The sequence below is a fragment of the Scyliorhinus torazame genome, chromosome 15, assembly GCF_047496885.1.
Source record: "Scyliorhinus torazame isolate Kashiwa2021f chromosome 15, sScyTor2.1, whole genome shotgun sequence".
NCBI lineage: Eukaryota > Metazoa > Chordata > Chondrichthyes > Carcharhiniformes > Scyliorhinidae > Scyliorhinus > Scyliorhinus torazame.
Genome location: NC_092721.1, coordinates 154874857 through 154893817, shown reverse-complemented (window position 1 = coordinate 154893817; position 18961 = coordinate 154874857). Strand labels below are relative to the sequence as shown.

The 18961-nt window shown below is 52.2% G+C and overlaps 1 long non-coding RNA gene across 1 annotated transcript in view; it reads left to right on the top strand.

The window, feature by feature from the left end:
• The first annotated feature begins 17618 nt into the window (after positions 1–17618).
• LOC140391440 (uncharacterized) overlaps positions 17619–18961 on the top strand; it is a 61165-nt gene continuing 59822 nt past the window's right edge. The window contains exon 1 of the long non-coding RNA XR_011935070.1: positions 17619–17729. This is a non-coding gene — a long non-coding RNA (uncharacterized lncRNA). The remainder of the gene's footprint in view (positions 17730–18961) is intronic.

Below are 18961 nucleotides of genomic sequence, written 5' to 3'. Positions count from 1 at the left end.
CATGCCTGGAACCTGCTTTGGCCAGTGCGCCGGCTTTTACATTTCCAGGGGGGGAGGAACGGTGGTGACTGCGAACTTTAACTATTCCAAATGTCCTGTCCTGTGCTTTGGCTAAAATGTGGCAGAACAATGGGGCTGAAGGAAGGGGTTTTCCGTCTGCGGAAACAAATCCTCTTGCTTTCCACAGGAGTAGGAATTCTGTAAGGCTATTGCAGACATAGAGGCTGTCCGAGTATACGTCTGTCGGGCTGGGGAAGGAATCTGGGTGGTCCACAATGTATGCAACGGCTGCTAGTTCTGCCGCCTGCGCGCCTAAGTGGCCTGGTAGCTTTAAGGAGATCTCTTCTAGGGCGCGTCCCTGCTCGTCCTCGACATAAATGCTGTATCCTGTAATGCGCTTCCCGTCTAATACTGTGGAAGAACCATCCACATATATCCTTAAAGGTGCGCACATGTCTGTGTGCTGGGGGCTCTGGGGTGAACTACCTATCTTTTTGGGGGGTGTTTTTGCAATAAAGGGCCTGTGTTGTGGTGCGGTGAGATGGTTTCACATTCGTGGGGGGTGCCTGGGTACTGAAGGTTATCGGCTAAGAAAGTGTGGGTCTTGGTCCTTTTAACAGTGATGTCCCGTCCCTGCAAAAGAAGGGTCCATCTTGCTGCTCTAATTTGGCTGACTGGATCGTCCTTAAGTCGTCCATCCAGTAAAAGTTGGGTGGGGGTGTGTTCCGTGAGGATTGTGATGGGGTTTAGTCTGGTTATGTAGGAAAAATACTGAACCGCCCAGAAAACTGCGAGCAGGTGCCTTTCACAGGCCGAAAATCCCTGCTCCACAGGATCTAAAAGTCTGGAGGCGTAAGCCATGGGTCTTAACTGTTCGTGCCGTTCCTGGAGGAGCACAGCCGAAAGGGTACGCTCTGTGCTAGGTATCTCTATAGTATAGGGGGAAAGCGGGTCTGGAACCTGTAGTACGGGGGCTGCAATGAGGGCTCTTTTCAAAGCATCCACAGCATCCAGATGCTGCGGAAGCCATTCCCAAGGGGCTCCTTTCTTTAGGAGTTCCGAGCGGGGTGCTGCCTTGGTGGCGAAACCGTCAATGTGGTTTCGGCAGGAGCCAACCAGTCCTAAAAATGACCGGAGGGCTGAAACATTCTGGGGAAGAGGTAATTTGGCAATCGAGTCAATTCTTTCGTGCTTGATCTTGCGTTTACCGTGCGTGATAATCGTACCCAAATTGCAGCCAATCTGTTGTAGGAGTTCCAGGAGTTCGGACAGAAGCTCGATGTGCTCTGCCTTGGTGTCTGTCTGCAGTAATAGGTCGTCCACATACTGGACCAGACATTCGGGGCGAGAAAATTTTGATAATCCATTTGCCAGCCGTCAGTGGAAAATGGAGGGGGAGTTGTGGAATCCTTGTGGAAGGCATGTCCACGTGTACTGCAGAGTTTTAAAAGTGAAGGCAAATTTATATTGGCACGCTTTTGCCAATGGAATGGACCTGAATCCATTACTGATGTCCAAAACCGTAAAGTATTGTGAGTTGAGTCCCTGTTTGAGCATGGTCTTGTGGCTACCGTGGGGGCTGCTGCGGGAGTGACTTTGTTGAGTTCCCGGTAATCGATGGTCAGTCGCCATGATCCATCGGGCTTTCTCACTGGCCAAATCAGGGCATTATTAGTGGAGGCTACTGATCTGAGTACGCCCTGCTCTAATAAGCTGTCGATAGCTTTTGCAATTTCTCCCTCTGCCTCTTGGGGAAATCCGTATTGCTTTTGGGGTCTAGGGTCAGGTCCTGTGATTTGAATGGAACCAGTCATCCGGCCACAGTCGTGTTTGTGGGTCGCGAATGCTGTCCTGTGCTTCTGCAGAACTGCCCTAACCTGCTTGTCTATGCTAATCGTGGCCGGGTCAAACCAGAAATCGCCGACTGCGCTAATCTTGTTTGCGTATTCACCTATTGTGAGCGTTGCGGGAGCTCTTGCGGATTTTGCCATTCTCCAAACTCATTGGTTTACCGGATCAAATGAAAGGTGGTGGGAGTTCATGAAGTCAATTCCCAAAATGTGTTCTGCTGTGTGGGGTAGATCGACTAAAGCTATGGGGTGCTTTGTCGTTATATTGCCAAATTGAATGGGTACAGGGGCTGTGATGCGTCTCTGCTGTGAGTGGCCTGTGAAGCCGCTGAGGGTGATTGTGGCTGTAGTGGGCCACGTGTCTTTCTGAAACATGGTGGAGGAATTAATTGTGGTGCGGGACCCTCCTGTGTCCCAGAGAAATTCGATGGGCTGTCCCCGTATCTTTGCTGCAACTACTGGTCGGCCGGACCGATCCCAGAGGGTGTCGCAGACCCAACTGGGGGAGCCCGAACACCGTCAGTCTGTTCCGTTCAGGTCTGTTTGGTCTGAACGGGTGCCTGCACAATGTATGGGCCCTGTCCTATTCTTATTTAGAGTGTCTGCCTGCTGGGCTCTCTGTGGCTTTCGTGGAGCATTGCATTCTCGTGCAAAGTGTCCTAACTGTCCACAGTTGTAACACTCCTGTTGTTTCTGTGGGGGGCTGTTCCTGCCATCGTTCACCCATGCAGGGTTCTGGTGCATTTTCACCGCTTGGATGTCTGCTTCTGCCTGCTGTTCCTCGGGTTTCCTAACTGCGGATTTGTTTTGGACAGATTGCTCCCAGGTGTGGGACAATCTCTTTAAAACCCATTTCTCATTATGCGCTTCTTCTGAGGGGTCATAGTTGGTACAGGCTTTTTGTCCTGCCTCTGTGGCATGGGAGATAAGGGTGCAGGTCCATTTGGCCATACCGTCTTGGGACAAATGGGCACATTCTAAATGACCGAAAACGGCTGTGAAATGAATCCACAGGCATCCAGCAAACGCTGTGGGGTGTTCCGTCTTTTTCTGCCTGCACTTATTCAGGCCTTCTACTGGGTCACCTCTGTTGTAGCCGATCGCATCTAGGATCGCTGCGTGCATCTCTACAAGGGTGCCTCCTCTTGCATTCTGTGGGCCGGGAAGGGATGCTACGACCAAAGGGTCTAAACTTAAAACTGTGAGCTTCACGTGCTCACACTCATCCAGGCCGTACATGGTCGCCTGCTGCTTTACTCTAGCAAAGAATTGGTGGGGATCTGAGGTGGGGAGGAACGGTGTGATTTTCTCGCACGCGTCCCGTAATTGGGTCACGGATAAGGGGGTGGTATAAAGAAATTCTGTATCTCCGTCCGATGTGACTGTGCGGTGGATGGTTACTGGATTCATTGGTGCCTGAACTATCTGCGATGTGGGGGGTTGGGGCGCTTTTCTCTTCTGGGGCTTTCCTTGCGCACATGTTCCCTGAACATATCTATTCGCGGTCTCATTTAATTCTTCCCAATCCGGGCCGTCTTCTGTGTCTAACTGGGATTCAAAGGTGCTCTGGAAGCCATTCTGAACTGAAAGCAAAGACTGCAGTTCTGCAGTCTGCTTCCTGCACTTCGCATGACCTAGTGAGCTCTGGTGGTAGCATGGAGTGCTCGTAATGCTGCTTTCAGGTCGCTACACTGCCTTTGCAATGCCTCTACCTGTTTCTCTGTTTCCTCTCTTACCAGGACTGCACGTTGCGTGTCCTGATAGGCCTTTTCGTACTGGAAGCTGCTTAAATGCACCAGACAAGACTGGTGTGCCCACTTGGCATCATCCACCTCTCCGTCCTTTGCTGCTAACTTCCTTCTCAACTCTATGTTCTCTTTCTCAACCTCACTTACATCGACCTTGCTAATTCGATGTACTCCTATCTCTTTATGGAGCGTCCAAACGACCTCCTCTGTGTCTCGCAATTGTGCCAGGCAGGACACGATTGCCATCGGCTTGCGAGCTTTTCCCAAGTTATTCTTATGAATCTCTGACAGGTTCTCCCACCAAGTATGTCCTATACTCCCGGGTCCTGTTTCCTCATTATGACAGAATTCACTCCAAAGGGGCCATCCTTTCACTTTGAGGTACTTCCTGATATCCTCTTCCCAAACGGGACACTGTCCTTCTCTGCTGCTCATCGCTGCGACCACAAATTCTTCAGGGTTCATGAGGCGTTGCATTGCCATCTTTCCTCTCTAAATACGTCTCTTAAAATTTGGAACGAGGGGTACTAAGGCGGTGCTGTAATTACGGGTACGGCTTTCGCTATTTTCAGGAATACAAACTCCCGACAGTTTTTCGCAACAAAAACCTATCAGTTTTACCTTATAACCCTGTTAGTTACGCATGCATTAACACACTTCCGAATTACGAGGATTGATCAGAACTGCTTGAACACTTGTGGTTTTTCTGTTCTCAATTGGATTCTAATTCAAATTTTGGGTTCTCCCAGAGTGGTTAAGCCACTTCTAAGTCGGGTCCCGTCAGGATGTCACCAGTAATATGTTGCTAACTTTTGGTTGGCTCTTAATTCGTAATTTGCTCTGTTTGTTTAACCTTTGCTCTAGAGTCGCCAGGTATCTTTATGATACCGCCACGAGGTTCAAGTTCAAGTACTGATCAATAACTCAACACACCAATTAGTAAGATTCAAATCAAAACACATGTATTATATACAGTAAGTCACTACTTATGCATATAATTCTACTTTCTAGACTATTTCTATCACTAAAAGGCCTATACTTAGCTTCGGAATTGGCCCACCAGGTCAGGGGAACAAATGGCCTTTCGTTCAGGTCCTGAGTCTGCAGGATTCACAAGCTGGTATGGACTGGTAGCTAGGAGCGCCTATCTCGTAGCGAGCGTTGACTGGAGACTTACTTGGTTGGTGCGGCAGCTGGGCAGTTCACTCTCAAGGGTTGATTCGCTGCTGAGTGACCCTGCCAAGAAGGACGATTTGAACTTGGGGGCTTTACTTTATAGTCCCCAGGGGCTTCCCGTCCTTCGGGGCGGACCCCGTATCTGGTTCCAAGTGTTTGGACTACTTTCCGATCACTTGGATCGATTTCTCCAATGCTGGAGCGGTTCCCTGATCGCTGGGCAGTCCCTAAATGTCCATTGGCCTTCCTTTGTCTTGGCTCCCACTGGCGCCGAGGAGTCTGGCTTGGCCTTATTCATAGATTATCATAGAATTTACAATGCAGAAGGAGCCATTCGGCCCATCGAGTCTACACCGGCTCTTGGAAAGAGCACCCTACCCAAGGTCAACACCTCCCCTTAACCCAGTAGGTCCACCCAACACTAAGGGCAATTTTGGACACTAAGGACAATTTTACCATGGCCAATCCACCTAACCTGCACATCTTTGGACTGTGGGAGGAAACCGGAGCACCCGGAGGAAACCCACGCACACACGGGGAGGATGTGCAGACTCCGCACAGACAGTGACCCAAGCCAGAATCGAACCTGGGACCCTGGAGCCGTGAAGCAATTGTGCTATCCACAATGCTACTGTGCTGCCCACCATGCTGCCCACCTGAAGTGTATCAATTGTGCCTGGGAATTGCTCATTACTATACCGATGGCTGCTGGTTTCAGTGCTGTCTGGTTTTTGCAAGTTCCAATACACAGGATTTCTGCACTCGCTCGTTTTTGCCTGTGTTGGCTGAATTTCCCTTTAGTCTTTGCGGTTCTCCATTTTAAGTCGGGAAGTGGCCAACCCAGGTGGCTACACAGCCCCCAAAACCACCTCCCCCAACTCCTGCTCCCACTTGCGCCTGGCCTCCCCCATGGGAGCATTCTAGCTCTTCATTGCTCCCCATACATGTCCGCAACCCTGCCTCCCCAATGTCATCCTCCAGCAAAAGCTTATTCTGCAGCACCGGGGGCGGTAGTGCCAGAAATGACGGCACCTCCTTCCTAATAAAGTCCATAACCTGTAGATACCAGAACCTATTCCCCTTTGGTAACTGGTGCATCTCCTCAAGCTCTTCCAGATCTCCAAAGTTTTCTCCCATGAAAAATCCCTGAAGTACTCTATCCCCACCTGCCGCCGCTCCCAGCACCTCGCATCCAACCCCGCCGGCGATAATCTATGATTATCACAAACTGGCACCCACAGCGACATGCCTTCCAATTCAAAATGTCGTCTACACTGGTTCCAAACCCTCTGTGCTGATACCATCACTGGGCTTGTGGAGTACCGAACCGGCGAGAACGGAAGGGGCGCCAACCCAGTGCCCTCAATGTGGTCCCCCTACATGAGGCTGCCTCCATCCACCCCAAACCAATCGCTCCTCCACCGCCCATTTCCTATCCATGCGATGTTTGCTGCCCATTGGTAATACAACAATCTTCGCAATGCAAGCCCCTGAACCCCACTGTCGAACCCTCCAAGAACACCCGCCTCACACGCGGAGCGTTCCCCCACACAAATTTCAAAATCAACCTAATCACCTTCCTAAAAAAGGACTTCGGAGCAAAAATCGTGATGTTCTGAAATACGAACAAAAACTTCGACAGCATCGTCAGCTTCACCGTCTGCACGCGCCCCACCAAATACAGTGACATGATTCTATCGTAGCTCCCAACCAGGTCCGAAATATACAACAGGAGGTCACCTGCACGCAGAGAAAATCCGTGCTCAACTCCTGCCCTCGCTCAATCCCCCTCCACCCCCTTGACCACCGAAGCGCCATTGCCAACGGCTCTATCGCTAGGGCACAGAGCAACAGGGAGAGTGGGCACTCCTGCTTTTTCCCGGTGTAGCCCAATGTAATCTAAACTAACCTTGTTTGTCCGAACCCTCTCCTTAGCTAAATTGTACAGCAGCTGAATCCAATCCACAAACCCCTGGCCAAACCAAAACGACCCAACACCGCAAACAGTTACGCCCATTCAACCCGACTGAACGCCTTCTCCACGTCCATTGTCAGAACCATGTCCACTTTTCGGCCCTCCAAGGGCATCATAATGACATTAGGCAGCCTCAGTACATTCACCAGCAGCTGCTGCCCCTTTACGTACCCCGTCTTCTCCTGTCACCTGTGGCACGCAACCCTCTATTCGCGATGCTGGCATCTCCACCAACAACTTTGCGTCCACAGTCAACAGCAAAATAAGGCGGTACAATCTGCACTGCTCCGGGTCTTTGGCCTTCTTTAAAATGAACGATGTATCCGGGATATTGGGACCGGTGCTGATGAAGGTGTTTAATGAGGCAAGGGAAAGAGGGGTTCTGCCCCAGATGATGTCACAGGTCACGATTTCGCTTATCCTGAAACGGGACAGGAACCCGGAGCTATGTGGGTCTTACAGGCCGATTTCCCTGTTGAACTTGACGCCAAACTGTTGGCCAAAATTTTGACCTCCAGGATTGAGGATTGTGTACCGAACGTCATTGTGGAGGATCAGACGGGGCTATGTTAAGGGCAAGCAGCTGGTAGCCAACGTAAGAAGGCTGTTAAACGTGATCATGATGTCCCAGAAAGTAGGGAGGTGGAGGTAGTGGTCGCGATGGATGCGGAAAAAGCTTTTGACCGGGTTGAGTGGGATTATTTATGGGAGGTTCTGGGGCAGTTCGGATTTGGGAGGGGCTTTATTGACTGGGTCAGGTTGCTGTACCAGGCTAAAAGCAGTGGTGCCTCTCCCCACTGCTGTTTGCACTGGCTATAGAGCCGCTGGCAATTGCTCTGAGGGCCTCAAGGGGCTGGTCCGGGGGGCGGGGGGGGGGGGGGGGGGGGGGCGGTGGAGCACAGAGTCTCGCTGTGTGCGGACAACCTGCTTCTGTATGTTTCAGATCCAATTGAGGGGATGGAAGAAATCATGGGAATTTTAGGGGAATTTGGCCGGTTTTCAGGGTATAAGCTTAATATGGGGAAGAGCGAGATGTTTGCGGTCCAGGCGAGGGGTCAGGAGAGGGGACTGGGGGAACTGCCGTTTAGACTGGTAGGGGCCAGTTTCAGGTACGGTTTTGGCCCGGTTGGTGGATCAGATGAAAGGTGATTTCCGGAGATGGGATGCGCTCCCGTTGTTTCCAGCTGGTAGAGTCCAAACGGTGAAAATGATGGTCCTCCCGAGAGTCCTGTTTGTATTTCAATGTCTTCCCATCTTCATTCCGCAGTCCTTTTTTAAGCGGGTCAATAAAGTTCTAGCAGGCTTTGTACGGGGGGGGGCAAGTCCCCGCAAGTGAGGAGGGTAATGCTGGAGCGGAGTCGGGGAGAGGGAGGGCTGGCGCTGCCGAACTTTAGCAATTATTACTGGGCGGCTAACATAACCATGATTAGGAAGTGGCTGGCGGGGGGTCGGCATGGGTGCGTATGGAAGCGGCTTCTTGCAAGGGCCCAAGTTTGGGGCGCTGGTAACGGCGCCTCTGCCGTTCCCGCTGGCGCGGCACTCCACCAGTCCCGTGGTGGTGGCGGCCGTGAGAGTCTGGGGGCAATGGAGGAGATATGTGGGAGCAGTGGGAGCATCGGTCTGGTCCCCAATCTGCGATAATCACCGGTTTGCCCTGGGGAGGATGGACGGGGGGTTCTGAATATGGAGGAGAGCAGGGATTGAGAGGATGGGGGACTTGTGTATAGAGGGGAGCTTTCCGAATATGAGGGCACTGGAGGAGAAGTTTGCATTGGTGGGGGGAAACAAATTTCGATATCTGCAGGTGCTGGACTTTCTGCTCAGACAGGTACCAATCTTCCCACTCCTGCCGCTAAGGGGGATTCAGGACAGGGTAGTTTCTAGAGGATGGATAGGTGAGGGGAGCGTTTCTGACATTTATAAGGAACTTATGGGATCAGAGGAGACACAGACCGAGGAGCTGAAGCGAAAGTGGGAGGAGGAGCTGGGGAGAGATAGAGGAGGGCCTTTGGGCGGCGCGTTGAATAGAGTCAACGCGACCGCAACTTGTGCCAGACTCAGCCTGATTCAATTCAAGGTCGTGCACCAGGCTCACATGACAGTGGCCCGGATGAGCAGATTCTTTGGGGTGGAAGATAGGTGCGCAAAATGTGCGAGAGGACCAGCGAACCATGTCCACATGTTCTGGGCATGTCCAAAGCTGAGGGGATTTTGGCAGGGGTTTGCTGACGTCATGTCCAAGGTATTAAAAACAAGGGTGGCATTGAGTCCAGAGGTCACGATTTTCAGGGTGTCGCAGGATCCAGGAATCCAGGAGGAGAAAGAGGCAGACGTTCTGGCCTTTGCTTCCCTGGTAGCCCGGAGGCGGATATTACTACTAGCATGGAGGGACTCAAGACCCCGGAAGTCGGAAACCTGGCTATCGGACATGGCTAGCTTTCTCTGTTTGGAGAAAATTAAGTTCGCCTTGAGAGAGTCACTGTTAGGGTTAGCCCGGAGGTGGCAACCATTCATCGACTTCTTTGCGGAGAATTCATCGTCAGCAGAGAGAGGGGGGCGGGGGGGGGGGGGGGCGGGAGCGGGGGTGGTGGTAGTTAGGTTAGCATAGATTAGAGGGGTAATTAATGGCGGGACCTGTTGGGGAGGGAGGTGGTATTTGCACTATGTTTATATTTTCATGTACATTGTTTATATTGCTGCTGTTACAATGCCAAAAAATACCTCAATAAAATGTTTATTAAAAAAAAATGAGCGATGTAGGGCGGCACGGTGGCGCAGTGGTTAGTACTGCTGCCTCACAGTGCTGAGGACCCGGGTTCGATCCCGGCCCTGGGTCACTGACTGGAGTTTGCAAATTCTCCCTGTATTTGCATGGGTCTCACTGCCACAGTCCAAAGATGAATTGGTGAATTGGACGTGTTAAATTGCACCTTAATTGGGAAAAAAAGAATCTTGTACTTTAAATTTCTTTTAAAAATGAGCGAAATAGAGGTCCTGACCATTGACTCATTATACATCTCAAACTGCAGGGGCCTCAGCTCCAACCCAAACTTCTTTTAAAACTCAGATGGGAACCCAGCCAGCCCTGGGGCCTTCCCCACCTGCACCGACCCCACGCAATCCATCACTTCCCTCAGCCCAGTCGGGCCCCAAACCTTGAACCTTCGCCTCCTCAACCCTCGGCAACTCCAACCCGTTCAAGTACTGCCTCATCTCTTCATCCCTCACCGGAGGCACCGAGTCATACAATCTCTGATAGAAGGCCTCAAAAACCTCATTCACCCCCTCCTGTTCCGATACCACCATGCCCCTCTTAACCCTCACCCTTCCAATCTCTCACTGCCGCCTGCTTCCTCAACTGATCCGCAAGCACCCGACTCGCTTTCTCCCCATACTCATAAACCTCCCCCCTCTGGCTCTACATAATTGTCCCACCGCCTTTCCAGTGGAAACCAGCCCAAACTCCATCTGGAGCCTCTGCCTCCCCTTTAGTAACACCTCCTCAGGCGTCACCAAATATCTCCGGCCCACCTTCAGGATGTCCTCCACCGACCTCAGCCACTCAGTCCGCTCTGCTCTCTCTCTGCGCCCGAATCAATATAAATTCCCCCTTTACCACTGCTTTTAGCACCTCCCACAGCGTGGAGGCAGGAAACTCCCCCATATTATTCAGCTCCACATAATTTTGGATGGTCACACTCACCCTCTCACGGCCCTCTTGTCCGCCAGCAACCCCATATCTAACCTCCACTGCTACTGCTGAGCCCCCTCCTGCACCACCCACAAATCCACCCAGTGCGGCCCATGGTCAGAGACCACAATCGTCGAATACTCCGATCCAACTACCCTGCCAACAACGCCTTTTCTAAGACAAAGTAAACAATGCGGGAGTACACCCGGTGCACATGCGAGAAGTACGAAAATTACTTCGCCCTCGGCCTCTCAAATCGCCATGGTCCCTTCCCCTCACCCCCTCCCACACACACATACGCATTCCTTCAACTCCCTCACTGTAGCTGAAACCTTCAGGGACCTCGTATCCAGAACCGTGTTAGAATCTCCCCCCACAATTAGCCGTGCGTATCCAGGTCTGAAATCTTCCCTAGAACCAATCTCAAAAAACCCGCAAATACCAATTTGGGGCATATACATTCAGTAGCACCATAGGCGTCCTCTCTAGCTTCCCATTAACCATGACGATCCCCAGGATCGGTTTCAATACTGCCTTTGAGGAGTTCTTTGAAGAGGTAACAAGCAAGTTAGACAAAGGAGAACCAGTGTACGTGATTTATTTAGATTTCCAGAAGGCCTTTGACAAGGGGCCGCATAGGAGACTGTTGAATAAGTTAAGAGCCCATGGTGTTAAGGGTAAGATCCTGGCATGGATAGAGGATTGGTTGACTGGCAGAAGGCAAAGAGTGGGGATAAAGGGGTCTTTTTCAGGATGGCAGCCAGTGACTAGTTGTGTGCCTCAGGGGTCTGTGCTGGGACCACAACTTTTCACAACATACATTAATGATCTGGAAGAAGGAACTGAGGGCACGGTTGCTAAGTTTGCAGATGATACAAAGATCTGTAGAGGGACAGATACTATTGAGGAAGCAAGGGGTATATAGAAGGATTTGGACAAACTAGGAGAGTGGGCAATGAAGTGGCAAATGAAATACAATGTGAAAAAGTATGAGGTTGTGCACTTTGGAAGGAGGAATTTAGGCATAGACTATTTTCTAAATGGGGAAATGCTTAGGAGATCAGAAACACAAAGGGACTTGGGTGTCCTTGTTCACGTTTCACTTAAGGTTAATGTGTAGGCTCAGTCGGCAGTTAAGAAGGCAAATGCAATGTTAGCATTCATGTCAAGAGGGCTAGAATACAAGACCAGGGATGTACTTCTGAGGTTGTATAAGGCTCTGGTCAGACCCCATTTGGAGTATTGTGAGCAGTTTTAGGCTCCGTATCTAAGGAAGGGCGTGCTGGCCTTGAAAAGGGTCCAGAGGAGGTTCACAAGAGTGATCCCTGGAATGAAGAGCTTGTCGTATAAGGAACGGTTGAGGACTCTGGGTCTGTACTCGTTGGAGTTTAGAAGGTTGAAGGGGGATTTTATTGAAACTTACAGGATACTGCGAGACCTGGATAGAGTGGACGTGGAGAGAATGTTTCCACTTGTAGGAAAAACTAGAACCAGAGGACACCATCTCAGACTAAAGGGACGATCCTTTAAAACAGAGATGAGGAGGAATTTCTTCAGCCAGAGGGTGGTGAATCTGCGGAACTCATTGCCGAAGAAGGCTGTGGAGGCCAAATCACTGAGTGTCTTTAAGACAGAGATAGATAGGTTCTTGATTAATAAGGGGATCAGGGGTTATGGGGAGAAGGTTGGAGAATGGGGATGAGAAAATATCAGCCATGATTGAATGGCAGAGCGAACTCGATGGGCCGAGTGGCCTAATTCTGCTCCTGTGTCTTATGGTCTTAAGCCAACCTCAAAGGCCACCCCCATTTAAACGCCGTACGCAGCAGGCAATTAAGAAGGCAAACTGAATTTTGTCCTTCATCGTTAGAGGGGTGGAGTTTAAAAACAGGGAGATCATGTTGTAGCTGTATAGGGTGCTGGTGAGGCCACAGCTACAGTACTGTGTACAGTTTTGGTCTCCTTACTTGAGAAAAGATGTACTAGCACTGGAGGGGGTGCAGAGGAGATTCATCAGGTTGATTCTGGAGTTGAAAGGATTGGCTTATGAGGAGAGACTGAGGAGACTGGGACTATACTCATTGGAATTTAGAAGAATGAGGGGGAATCTTCTGGAAATATATAAAATAACGAAGAGAATAGATAGGATAGAAACAGGGAGGTTGTTTCCACTGGCAGCTGAAACTATAACTAGGGGGCAGAGCCTCAAAATAAGGGCACGCAGATTTAGGATGAGATTTAGACTGTGAATTTCTGGAATTCTCTGCCCAGTCAAGTAGTTGAGGCTATTTTGTTGAATGTTTTTAAGGCAAAGGTGGATAGATTTTTGAACAGTAAAGGAATTATGGGTTATGGTGAGTGGGTGGATAAGTGGAGCTGAGTCCACAAAAAGATCAGCCATGATCTTATTGAATGGCGAAGCAGGCTCGATGGCGCTAGATGGCCTACTCGTGCTCCTAGTTCTTGTGTTCTTATGTTCCACTAATCAACCTGGTGGGGAGGCTCCTCACCTCCCCCCCTTCACCGATCAGCCATAATTCCACATTAGTCAACTCCCTCAGGCCTACGCCTTGCTCACCCTTGGGCCCAACCCAGGCTGTCCGCTGCGATCTCCCAAAACAAATTGCGCCACATCAACATCAGCATCCACCCCCCCCCCCCCCAATATAAACAAAGACAAAGAAAACCCAACCACCCCTCACTCCCTCCACAGGTCGACCCGCACTTCACTCCCGTTAACTAGCTATGGTGGCCCCTACTCGAGGCCTCCATCTACCTCTCTTCCCCGCAACCGCCCTTCACCTGGAAATCCCCAAAACCAGTAAAAAACAAAAACAAAACACACTCTCCCACTCCGCACCCATATTCAATAAATAAACCATCCACCCGTTGTGTGAACCCACATTCCCCACTTTAGCTTCTCCAAAGTTCAGTGTCCTCACACACCTCCCAGTCCATGGTCTCTCATAAATTCACTCGCCTTCTCTGGCGTGTCAAAATAAAACTTCCAATTCTAGTGCGTGACCCACAGACGAGCAGGATACAACACCCCAAACATCACCCCGTCCTTGTAGAGGGCAGCCTGGATTATAACGGGTCTGCCGCTTGGCCAACTCTGCACCCAGGTCCTAGTAGATCCTCAGCCCATTTCCTTCCCAGGTGCACTTTTTCATTTGTTTCGCCCACCTCAGTATCTTCTCCTATTCTAGAAAACGATGCAGCCACACCACCATCGCCCTCGGCAGCTCCTCCATCTCTGACCTCCTCAGCGCCTGTGCGCTCAATCCATCTCGGGGGGATGGTAAAATACCCCGTGCCCCACCAACTTCTCCAATATACTCGCCACATACTTTGTGGCCTGTGTTCCCTCAATCCCCTCAGGTAGCCCCACAATCCAGAGTCCCTGGGGTGGGGGTGCTGGGGACGGTCGGGGTGCAGGTCCTCCCACAATGCGTTCTGCCCGCTGCCCACCAGATGCACCAGGGACAGGAGGGAGAGGGAGTCCGAGGTGCAAAGGTGTTCCGGCATCTCCCCTGTGGGAGTCACCGGCACGGGCCCCATCACCTCCTCCTCCCTCGGGGAGCCAGCGGACCCCCCATCCACCTGGAGATGCCAGTCCTGGAGGCCCACTCTGATCTCGACGAGGGTCTGCATGCTCGCGGCCATGGAGCACAGGGAGTGGACCATCTCCGCCTGGAACTGCGGCACATCACACTGCGACTGTGCCACCACTCTGTGGGTCTGTGCCACATCAGCCAGTGACTGGGCCACCTCACTCTGGGACGGTGCAATGCTGGCCAGCGCCTGGGCAATGCCACCGACGTTCACAGCCATGGCCTGCTGTGACTGGGCCATGCTGAAGTGCGCCGCTGCAATGTCCAGGCGTCTCTTCCACCGCCTGCACAGAATGCCCCAGGCCTTACTGTCACTACCAATGCCTCCACCGCGGACGCCACCCATGCGGTGTCAGCCTGAGTGGCATGCATGGCCGGGACTACACCCTGCTCCTGCACGCGGTTGGACTCCTCCACCTGCGCCTGCAGGTACTGGAGGCTCACAGACATCCCCTCTTGTAGTCCCTGGCTGTCTGACTGCATCTGCATTGTGCCTGGGACTGGATGTTCCAGAGGCCCTGGACCAGTCTGGACGGCAGCTCGTTCCTGGGGCTGGCCTGCCCTCCGGCCGTCCAGCCCCTCAACTGCTCCTACCTCCACCTGCTGTACCAGATGGATTGGATTGGATTGGTTTATTGTCACGTGTACCGAGGTACAGTAAAAAGTATTTTTCTGCAAGCAGCTCAATAGATCATTAAGTACGTGAAAAGAAAAGGAAATAAAAGAAAATACATAATAGGGCAACACAAGGTGCACAATGTAACTGCATAAGCACCGGTATCGGATGAAGCATACAGGGGTGTAGTGTTAATGAGGTCAGTCCATAAGAGTTTAGGAGTCTGGTAACAGCGGGGAAGAAGTTTTGAGTTTCTTCGTGCGTGTTCTCAGACTTTTGCCCGATGGAAGAAGCTGGAAGAATGAGTAAGCTGGGTGGGAGGGGTCTTTGATTATGCTGCCTGCTTTCCCCAGGCAGCGGGAGGTTTGATGGAGTCAGTGGATAGGAGGCGGGTTTGTGTGATGGACTGGGCTGTGTTCACGACTCTCTGACGTTTCTTGCGGTCTTGGGCCGAGCAGTTGCCATACCAGGCTGTGATGCAGCCCGATAGGATGCTTTCTATAGTGCATCTGTAAAAGTTGGTAAGGGTTAATGTGGACATGCCGAATTTCCTTAGTTTCCTGAGGAAGTATAGGCGCTGTTGTGCTTTCTTGGTGGTAGCGCCGACGTGGGTGGACCAGGACAGATTTTTCGAGCTGTGTACCCCATGGATTTTGAAACTGATAACCATCTCCACCTCGGCCCCATTGATGCTGACAGGGGTGTGTACAGTACTCTGCTTCCTGAAGTCAATGACCAGCTCTTTAGTTTTGCTGCCATTGAGGGAGAGATTGTTGTCGCTGCACCACTCCACGAGGTTCTCACTGCGATGTGTGGTGCGCACCAGATAGTGTCCCATGAGCCTCCTCACTAATGTGCCCAACCAAGCTGATAGTCTCTGGATGGTGGAAGGTGTAGGAGACAGTGTGATGGAAAGTCAGTGTAACCCTCCGACCCGAGCTCCAGGGTGTCCGGAGTCTCGGGCGGAGGGCTGGTGTCGGGCTGCTCTCCCCATCAGTGCTCAGCTGTCTGGGGGACACCGGCTCTGGCACTGGCTGGGGCCGGGGGACTCCGGATGGACCGGTACCATATCCGGCAGGTCCTGTAAGTCACAAGGTGACATGGATGATTAAACAGCGGGCTGGGGGTGAGTCGGGGTGGCCGGGGGGGCCGAGTGGGTGAGGGGGGTGAGGGGGGTGTAGGATGAGTGGGTGAGGGGGGTGGAGGGGTTGCCCACACATGTGTCATGGGCAACCGTAACTCAGCGGGGTCCCACTTGCTCGCCCGTTACCGCACTCACCCTCGGCGACATCCCTTTCCTCTGGGCCGCCGGCCATGTTCAGGGCTCTCTCCTTAGGCATGGTGAGGGACCGCAGTTTTGTTGGTTCCCCTCCGGTCTTCTCCAACTTCCGGTGGTTGTGCGCGACCTACTCCAGGGGGCGGGGTGGTGGTGGGGGGCGCGGGGGGGGGAAACGTAAACAGCGGTCCAATGCATGCAGCCCAGGGGTTTGGTAGATGGTGGGTGGCATGTGGGGCAGGGTGAGGGTTCGGCCGTCCCCCGGGGGGGGTGGGGTTCATGTTACCGGTGTGTGGGGGCGCAGGGTTAGTGTCAGGGGCATGGAGTAGCCAACTCACCCTGAGAAGGTTGTGCAGTTTCTTCCGGTACTGCATGCCAGTCCAGACTACATTGCCTACTGCGCAGACCACCTCTGCCAGCTGTGCCCTGGCACGGCGGACGGCGGCGCCTGGTGGCCTTCCAACCAGGCCGGGCATAGGGTCATCCTTCTCTCCTCCACGGTGTCCAGGAGTGTGTCCAGCTCAGCGTCAGTGAACCGTGGCGCTGCTCTCCTTCCAGCCATATTGTTGACTGGGACGGTGTGTGTGGGGAGATGGACCGTTCAAGTGCGGCTGCGGCATGTAAGCCTCATGAGTGCCAATCACGGACCCGGCATATCCGGAACCGTTTTCCATGGAATTGATTGCGTTCCACAGGGCGAAGGTGCTGGCCCATTTAAAGCACTGCCACTGTTGTGCCGTTTTTTCTGTCGCAAAATGCCACTGTTCCCACGCCGGCGTCGGCACTTAGTCTCAGAAACGGAGAATCCAGCTCCAGAAACTTGGGATGAGATGTAGAATTGCAGGTTAATTCTAACTGTGTAATATGCTAAGCAGACACTGTATATATCATCCGAGGAAGCAAAGTAACATTGTATGATTTTTCCTTGTGGAAGATGGAGCCAGAGCAGTGAGATATATTTCAACAATGCTTGTGTTTTATATACGTCTGCAGACTCAATATGTGTTCTTTATTAGTCAAACTATACCAAGAATATTATAGAAACTACCAGTGAATCAGTCAAAAGTCAGTGTGCGGAAAATTACTGGAGACTATTATCCAGGACAAAATTCATTCTAATTTGAGGAACCATGGATTAATAAGAGACAACCAGAATAAATATGGTAAATTGTGCCTGATTAGCCTGATTGAACTTTTTGAGAAAGCAACAGAGGATTGATGGAAGAAATACAATAGATAATGCACATATAGGGCTGGTCCGGAAACAATTCTAAGTAGCGAGCGGGAATTGCTGCGAGCTTCCGGCGGTCGGCCAAGCAAGGTCGGCAACGCAATTCAACGTTAATTGGTCCATTGGCCTCACGGGCTTCTCGCCGCAAATAACGGCTCACCAGCTGTTCGCCGGCACTGCGGTCACCAGCCCCTCGCTAACAAGATCGAGCAGCACTTAAGCTGCACTTGCACAGCCAACACCAGCCAGCTCGCAACAAAGGTGCCAGGACACCGGCCTCAAGATTCGGGGACGCTGACCTGGGGAGGCTCCTGGACTGACTGACCCATCCTCCCCCACTGACCACATGTCTATTCTCCCCCAGGTCCTCCAGCTGACGGCACCGGCCCATCCCGGGCGGTTTCCTCTCCTACCTCCAAGGAGAACACCTCGGAGATGAGAACCGAGGATGCCACATAGTCGCGGCACAGCTGTCATCCCCACCCTCCAGCAACGCAGATACAGGCACCTCGGTGGGACATGTTAGTGGACAGGCTTCGGGGGCACAATCTGGTGAGTACCACACAACTGGTGAGGCAAATCAGGTGGAGGCAGGAACCTCTCGGCGAGACAGCAGTCGGAGGGCTGATGGATCCCAGGAACCAGCTGGGCCCCAGCGTGATGCTGAGCCTCTGGAACAGAGTTACCTGGAGCTGATGGAGACAATAGGTTGCGGCCGGGATGTTCAGAGGGAAATGTCAGTGTCGCTCGAGCAGATCCATAGCCGCTTGGAAGAGTCCCAGAGGCTACGGGCGCAGGAGATATTGCCAGCAATGAGTGGCATCAAGGCCAACACTGCTGTGGTGGCGACTGCAGGGGAGAGCCTTGTGCACAATGTCGGCACCATGAGTGAAGGTGTCCGAGGCTTTGCGCAGTCGGTGACGGCCATGGCTGAGGGTCTCGGCAGAATGACCGCCTCACTGGGGGATGTCACCCAGTACCAGGCTTTGTTTTCTTTTATTTATAAATTTTGAGTATCCAGTTCATTTTTTCCAATTAAGTGGCAATTTAGCATAGCCAATCCACCTACCCTGCACACTCTTTTGGCTTGTGGGGACGAAACCCATGCAAACACGGGGAGAATGACCGAGTACCAGGCTGACCTTGATGGGGGTCTGCGGGACATATCACGCTTTCAGATGGGCACGGTCAAAGTGCTGCAGAGCGTGTCCCAGTCATAGGTGGGCATTGTCGAGGCGCTGCAGAGCATGTCCCAATCACTGAAGATCATCGCCGAGGGCATCGACACCGTGGTGCAGGCATTGGGGAACCACCAGAGCTGGCAGAGTCAGATGATACAGGGGCAAGGGGCTCAAACCAGCTGCCCCTCTATCCCAAGGTGAACTCCAGGGCCCTAAGGGCACCGATCGGGAGTGTCAACCCGGGCCTGTCCCATGGACTGGCGACGGTGGGCACCAGCTCCCCCGAGTTTCACCCTTCTGATGAGGCCACGTCTCGAGCTCAGCGCATGGGACAGGGCGGCACATAAGATCATAAGAACGTTAGAACTAGGAGCAGGAGTAGGCCATCTGGGCCTTCGAGCCTGATCCACTTTTCAATGAGATCATGCCTGATCTTTTGTGGATTCAGCTCCACTTTCCGGCCCGAACACCATAAACCTTTATTCCTTTATTCTTAAAAAAAAAAAAGACACGGCTCTGCATGTGCCACTGGCAAGTGTGCCGGGGCACTCCACCCCCAGAGCCCCCAGAGGATGCCCGCCAGGGGCATCGAAGGCTATGGGA